Here is a 7,958-nt window from a genome sequence, read left to right on the forward strand (position 1 = left end):
AACCACAAACAGAGAAGAGGCCGCAGATTGCACATGAAATTCGCAATTAACCCATTTTCACGATGGCTACATAAAGGTAACTGGCAGCTCTCTGGCTTCAGGCACGCCTGCATGGGAGCAGTAATCAAAACACAACAACATCAATGGCAGAGGCAGAGGCAGAGGTTGGGGCAAGACTGACTGTTCCGTTCCGCTCCACGCCCACCTGCTGATGCTGATGGCAGCGGAAGCAAATGATGTGTGTGCACTTTTTAACTTTAAATGCCCGCAAGCATGCAAATCTTTTTCATAAATTCACACGAACACTCGACATGGCGCCAAACGACCGCAAGCATTCTGGCGAAAAATTTAACGCCCCTTCCCCCAAAGCCCGCCCTCCGCACATTTCAGGTGATTGCAGCGAAGCAGTTAACACAAAAAAAAAAAAAAAACAGAAAACGGAAAACGCCAACTCAAAAAATGGGTAGCAAGCCAAAGGCAAAGGCAAAGGCAAAGGCGAATGCAAAGGCGAGGCGAGCCGAGGCGTGGCTAGGTGAGGCGAGGTGAAGCGAATGTCGGTTAAATTCAAACTGACGCTGCAATTAAGTATAATGTCCTTGCAAGGATAACGTTAAGTGGCGCGTGAAATTACATTAATCATTGAAGGGATTTACATGCAACGGCGCCAGGCTTCGAGCTGAAGGTCTGCGAGTATTTGCCGCGAACGTGCAACTTGCATTTTTTGGCCTTTGTGGCAGCAACGTGGGCGACACGGCGGGTGGGGCGGCTGGAGGATGCGCGTTTTGTGTTTGCTCTGTTGCCACATACAGGTGTATTCAAACTTTATGGACTACAAGCTGTTGCTGCGCATTAAGTGCAGCTCAGAGCCCAAAGTAAATTGGACAACATTTAATGTAGTGCAACTTATCAGCTCAAAGGGAAAGCATGTTGGGCTAAGGTTTATCGAAAGTTTAAAGCACATTTGTGTGCTAAATATTCAATTACTGACCACTGATTTTGGTCTCTTTGCACTAAGAATGTGTTAAGGTTACTTTTATATATGTGCAAGTTCGTAATAGAAACCAATTGATATTAATTAAAATGACTTTTTAATTTTATAGCTGCAGCTCTAAATTTTTGCAATATATGGACTACTATATGTGATTACTAGCAGTAGGTTCCTAGTAACCTAACCTCCAAGCTTGGTAACTTTGGAGCAGGAGTAGGCGAGAGCTTACTCAGAGCTATAAGAGTTCTGGTTTCCACTTTGGCATTTGGTAATACATACCACCCACATATTGGCTATGCAAGATAAAGATAAAGCCAAGACAAACAAGTTTTTGGCTCAAATGTTATATTGAGATGGTTTCCTCTCTAAAAAAAACTTCAGACCGTTCCAAAAAAAAAGTGTACACACTTTCTCACATAGTAGATAATCAAATTTTGTTGCCTGCCCATTTTGCAGCAAGCAACAATTTCATTTCTCGCTGCACGCGATCCAGTTGCAAATGTTGCCAGCTGTTTTTTTGTGGGGCCAAACACATTTTTTGAGGCCATGGCCTGCTGGCAATTGCCAATGGTAACGATGCCTAAACTGAGTTAGAAAAGCCCTTGAACTATGCAAATTGCCAAATGAAAAACGCCGAAGCGAACTGAAGAGCATCTCTCTGACTGTGACTATAACTGTGAATATGACGGTGACTGAGGCGGGAGCCCTCGGAAAACTGGTAAAACGGGGGGAAAACGTGCCGATGCACGTTGTTAAAAGAAAAGCCATAAAACTGGCAAAAGGAATTGGAGCCGCCAGTAGGCGAAAAGTTTTTGGCATCATAAATTTCTAGAGATTCTCTTGCAATTTGTATTCACCCTCGCAATCAACAGAAATTTCAATTAGCGGTGGGGCAAACTTCACCTCGTTTGATGATGAAATATGTAAGTATGATGAAAATGCAACCCAAAAAGTTCGCCAACATACGAGTTTTGACAACATATGCAGTTTTCCAACTTGCAGATGAAAGGCACACATAATTGTTGGCACACATACAGACTATAGACACACAAGGACGCGAACAATGCATTTGCCTTGATTGAAAATTGGGCATTGAAAATCGGTTATCCATATAAAAGAAGAAATGCGGCAATGTACAGAAAATGGGTAACTTAAGTCCACAATTTGTTTTCTTAATTCTAAAAACTCAGTAAAAAATATCAGCCACGATCATTTGTTCGCTATTTGAGTGATTTTGAACTGAGCTTTTCAGAAATATTAAGATATATATCTGAAACATAGCAGATAAGCCTTTCTAATTATGAATACTTTTTTTGGTATAGAAAACAAGTAACTTTCTAGTTTTCAGAGCGCTTATCAGCTTAATGCGATTTTCGAAATTAAATTAAAAATAATACTGAGCCATTAAATAATCATTGCAATTCGTATTCCTCTGTTTCTTAAACTTTCCCTTCTTTACCAAAGCTGAACTGATTTATCCCCTTAAATTCTCCATTTAATATTGAAGCACAGCATTTTTTTTTCGAAAAATGTTGGCATTGAGCATTTCCGAGATATAAAGTATGTTTCCCCTAGATGAAATCATAGTATGTATGTACCACATACATTGCGTATGTTGTTCATTAAAATGTTTTGACAGTCACGGACACATTCCACAGAATATGGCGGAATATGGCCTCTCTGCGTATAAAGTTTAAAAAATACATAAGCAAGGAAATTGCATGCAGTTTGTCTATGCGAACAATGCACACAAACAGAGTCGACAAACCGTGGGTATGGTGGTGGGCGTGGCATTCATAATGGACCCTTATTGCTTGGCAGTTGCTCAAGTGCAGCGACTTGGACGTCCACAAGGATACTCCCTCAGCGATATGGATGTCCTGGCCTGTTTATTTTCCTCTTTTTATTCGTTGCCATTCATTTTTTCTTTTTTTCTTTATTTTGCTGTTGTTTTTTTTTTTATAATTTTTACTCAACCTCAACGAGGAAGTTGTGTGTCATAGGAAGTACTTGTGTGACATAATAAAAACTCTGCCCGGCCGTGGTAGCCTTTTATGCACACCGTTCTCTAGTACAGGAGCCAGCCAGCCAGCCAGCCAGCCAGCCAGCCAGCCAACCAGCCAGCCAGCCAGCCTTCCATGCCTGCTATATGATTGAGGCTACGTAAACAGTGGACCCACCTGCAGTTGCCAACAGTCAGCAGCCAGCAGTTTATGCTTTGTCAACAACAACAACAACAGCAATAAGAACAGCAACAACAACATCATCATCAACATGAAGTCTATGCCCGCAAATGTTTTCATTTTCCAAGACAGCGGCTAGAAGCACAGTTCATATATATTGCTAAGAAAAGGGAACCTGCATTTAAAAGCCTCTTCAGGTCGTGTCCCTCAACCTTTTATGTTCTACCCGCTCCGCTCAAAACTTTGTATTGCATTTGCATTTGTGCACAACTCTCGACTCTTAGGCAGTAGTCAGTAGTCCATCAACTCAACGCACACACAAAAGGAAAACAGAAAGAGAGTGAGAGAGAGAATGTGAGAGAGAGAATGTGTGAGAGAGAGAGAGGGAGATAGAGGAAAAGGGAAAAAGTTGGGCCTGCAAAAAATAGGTTTTCTAAAAGTTTTTGCCATTGCAATATGCATATGTCCATTTGACTGGAAGTCTGAAAGTTGCTTTCCATTCTGGTTGCTTGTTGTTGCTGTTGTTGCTGTTGTTGCTATTGCTATTGTTGTTGCTGTTGTTTATGAATGTTTGTTTGCATTCTGCTACAGAAATTAGACAAATTGCCGCAGTGGCCGGCACAAAAAAAAAGGTTTGGGGACTCTTGTATGCAATTTTTATTCTTCTATAATTTGATTGAAAGCGACCTGCAATCATATCTAGAGCATTTCAGGCTATGTCAAGATCGTTATGAATTTAATGAAACCAAATTTTAGTTTTCTAAATTTAATGATCAAATAACAGCAGAGCAGACTGCTTCCCTAATCATCTAAGTGATTGACTTTAATAATTTGTACAAATATTATTAGTGATAAGCATTTGAAATACGCCACAATTTTAACTAAAAGTTCTTTGCCAATTTGTGTTCGCATTTTAAAGTTTGCTGCCTGCTCAAGCTGAATTTCCCATATAATTGATTGCGGCACTAGCTTTTACAATATTTGGTGGTGTGCAACTTGGCGTATACTTGTTAACCAGCTCAAGTGCCTACAAGATGCTCTCTCACCCACTTAGAAGTACACACACACACACACAATATACATTTACAGAGAGAAAGAGAGAAAGAGGGAGAGGGAGCGAAAGAGGTCATGTTGAATACATTCAAGCGACCACATGAAATTCGAAACATTTTCAACTGCTAGTTACATAATTGCACACTGGTCTCATCCATTCCCCCGCCCACTCAATGGCTGCCCCCTTCGACCGCTATCCACGCCACTGTTGCGAAATTCACGCCGAACTTCATCAAAATTCCAATTAGCGCTTACACTCAATTACAAGGCAGAGGCAGCATCTGCCACGCCCACCATTCCACACGACCACCCACTGAAGACAAAAACAAATATAGCCACAAAACAGCGAGTACATTAAAACTTTTGCCAAATTACTCGCAGACCCACAAACTGTTTAAGGATTCTTGGATTGGAATTCTGTGCGAAAGGATTGCGCCAAAGCAAGAAATAGCAACAGCAAACAAATACGAATGGCAAATAGAAAAGAGACGAATACAGCAATAATAGCAACGCTCTAAGGCAACATGGCCATTAAAGTTTTAAAGTCCTGTCAAAAATGGCAAATATGGCGCCATAAAGCCGAAAAGCAAAGTTGTCAGTTCAAAGCGAGTACTGGAATAACAGTCGAGCAGATTGCAGAGAGCCGCGGGATATTGAAATTCATGTGTAATTATATATACGGCATATACACAATACACAAAAGATCTAGTAGGCGGAGATTGGAGGCTGTATGCCATCCAGGACAGGAGTCTCCACTCCCACATCTCATAATTGTTGCGTGCGCCACATGAAACAATCGTAGCTGCGAATGCGTCTCGCTACCAAGCCACAAAGGGATCACAAACACACACACACACACATACACACACACACACACACATACCCACACATATGAGGCGGATACTAATTCAGGCATACACTTGGAAAAATTTTGATAATTTCAGATTGGTACAATATTAATCAAATATGATATTTTAAACAGTTGCATTTTTTAAACCATGTGCAGTCATTTCCAAAATCAAGAACGTAAAATTTGTAATTAATTTTGAGTACATAAAATTTGTATTAAACAATATGTACTTTTTAAAAGAATTTTTTCTCTAATTAATGTGATTTTACGCTCGATTTTAAGGTCAAGAACTATTTATGTATTTTTAAATAAATTCCCATCTAAATAAAGATACGCTTTGTGATTATATCTTTGTTAAATTGAAATCAGCGTTTTTCTTTCAGTGTAAATGCATACACACCATATACAATGATACAGCCATAGCTCAGTCAGCCAATGGGGAAATTATCCGAGCCGCAGCCAGAGGCAACCTTCAAATGATTTCATCAACGTAATACGATAAATTTTATAATGAAACGACGCGGTAATTGCCAAGCAGCCTTTCTGTCTCTCTCTCTCTCTGTTCACTCTCTCACTCTCTCTGCTCTCTCTCTGTCTCTTTCGAGTGTGTGTGTGTGTGTATGCTGCTGTGTGTGTGCTTATTATGCATAATTTTTGGCATTATATTGACTTGGCTTTCTGTCCTTAAACAATTGAATTTTTTAGGACGCTGGCTTTTTTCGCTTTCGGGCCAATTAAAATGAATTTTTTATGCCTGCTAAGCTCGCTGAATTTACTGAGTTTTGGATAAATAGCATACATCAAATATTCGTGCATTTTGCCGTGATAATGTAAATTTGATGTGAACCCTTTTTTGGGGACTATAAAGAAGGTGAAAAAGATTGGGTTGCTCTGTATTTAAAACAAATGATTACGCATAACAGAGTCTTTATGGCTGCTAAGAACTGGCAATTTACAGGAGTTTCTAACAAACTGTGGAGCACTGAAAGTATATCTATATAGATGGCTTTATGGCTTGATGAATATATGTGTTTAAGAATGCAGACTCTTTCAGGAAACCCGCCTCATTGGCAAAATTAATGATGGGGCTCTTACAATAGATACATTTTTCGATTCTCTGTCATTTCCCAATTTTAAATGACCACATTACTATTATTTATAGTGTTATTTATGCCATAAGCTGCCGCTCAAATAATATATATTTGGTGTCCTTAAGCATTCGAATGCACTCCCATGCACGAAATGCGAATTAATTCGTCAGATTTAAAGTTAAAACACAGATATTATTTTATGTGTAAAAAACGAAAGGGGAAATTTTGATATGCGTTTTTGCGCGATATTTTGCTGAAAAAATATCACGTTGAATTTTTTATGCCAATGCATGGTATTTGTTTTCATTTCATTTATAACGAGTGGAAAAAAATAAAAGAATAAAAATAAGTGAAAAGAAGAGAAAACGCTTATTTTATTGTAATTGTTTTATGCTCGCTCATCACGCTTGGAACGTTTTGTTTGTGGATCGCTGTGTCGATTTTACACTGCTGCTGTCCTTTTGTTCGCATAACAAAATGTCGACAAATTCAAATGCAATAAATTCTTGTGTGGGGCAAAGCATTTTTCTGTGTCGTGTTTGTCATGATTGTGAGCAATTTGTTAAAGCAAATATCGAAACAAATATGTTTGTATGCGTTTGTATGTTTACTCGTTATTCGTTGCAATATGCAGCTGCATCTATTTGCATATTTATTTACTTTTCTGATTATGCGGCGTTGAGCTTTAATTTGATTTATTTATACAACCAGATTTGCCCGACCAACTGTTTGCAATTATTCAACACACAAAATCGTTGGCTATGAAATTGTTAGCCCAACATTTTGTATTTTCCTTTGCTTTGTCAATAAATGTTGTGTTGCAAAATTTAGTGCTGAATGCTTCTATTGGTCGTGATGAACGTTGAAAAAGATTTGGATTTTCTGTATATAATTAATATGAGGTTGCATACAGGCTGGAGCGCCTGAAAAGTATTACAAACCACTCGCAAGTTTGCCATGCGGTTATTTTCTTGTCAAACTTTTGCATTGTAATTGAGCGTAAGGGCAAAACTTTGACTATGCCATCTGTGTATACATATATACATATATAAATTCTTTTAGTTATTGTTGTTTTTTTCGCTTACCCCGAGGGAGTTGCATAGGCAATCGCAAAACCCAACCCAATCCAACTTGGCTGCTGCTACTGCTTCTTAACCACGTTGCCAACAAGGGCCCGCAATTGAGGAAGCTACTCAAAAAAGAACTTATACATAAACTGTAAGCAAGAACAACAGCAAGTGAATGGTGGGGGATAAAGAGGTTTCTCCCGTTGGCTGGTGGCTCATAAAGTTCAAGAGCAACATATGTATGTTGTGGCATAAATTTATAAAGTCCTCGGGCTTCCACAGCATCCACAGGCTGGCTGGTTTCCTTCCTTCACGTTTGTTTTTGTTTACTTTCATGTTGGCCAAAAAACCAAATTATGGTTAGACTTTTAACTTGTTTATTACGCGCTGCCTTCGCCTGTCTAAAATTAAGTTTTTTAATTTAATTTTAATGAAAATTTATGATAATTTCTTTCACACGCCACATGCTACAACTTTTTCTTAACAGTAGTATAATATTACCTATGAGAACGCAAGCGCCAAACGAGCGTTGTTTATTTGTCTCAAAAGTTTGGTGTTATCTCGAAACTCGACTTAATCTTCTTCAGCGCCAAAAGCTGCTTCCACGAAATTATAATTAAAATATAAATAAATCTCATTTTTTTCATCCGCGGTGTTTATTTTATTGAATTTGTGGTGCAGTGTGTGCTGCTGACTGTAATATTAAGTATACGCATTATGAAGTGA

The sequence above is a fragment of the Drosophila grimshawi genome, unplaced genomic scaffold (genome assembly GCF_018153295.1).
Source record: "Drosophila grimshawi isolate 15287-2541.00 unplaced genomic scaffold, ASM1815329v1 contig_1367, whole genome shotgun sequence".
Lineage (NCBI taxonomy): Eukaryota > Metazoa > Arthropoda > Insecta > Diptera > Drosophilidae > Drosophila > Drosophila grimshawi.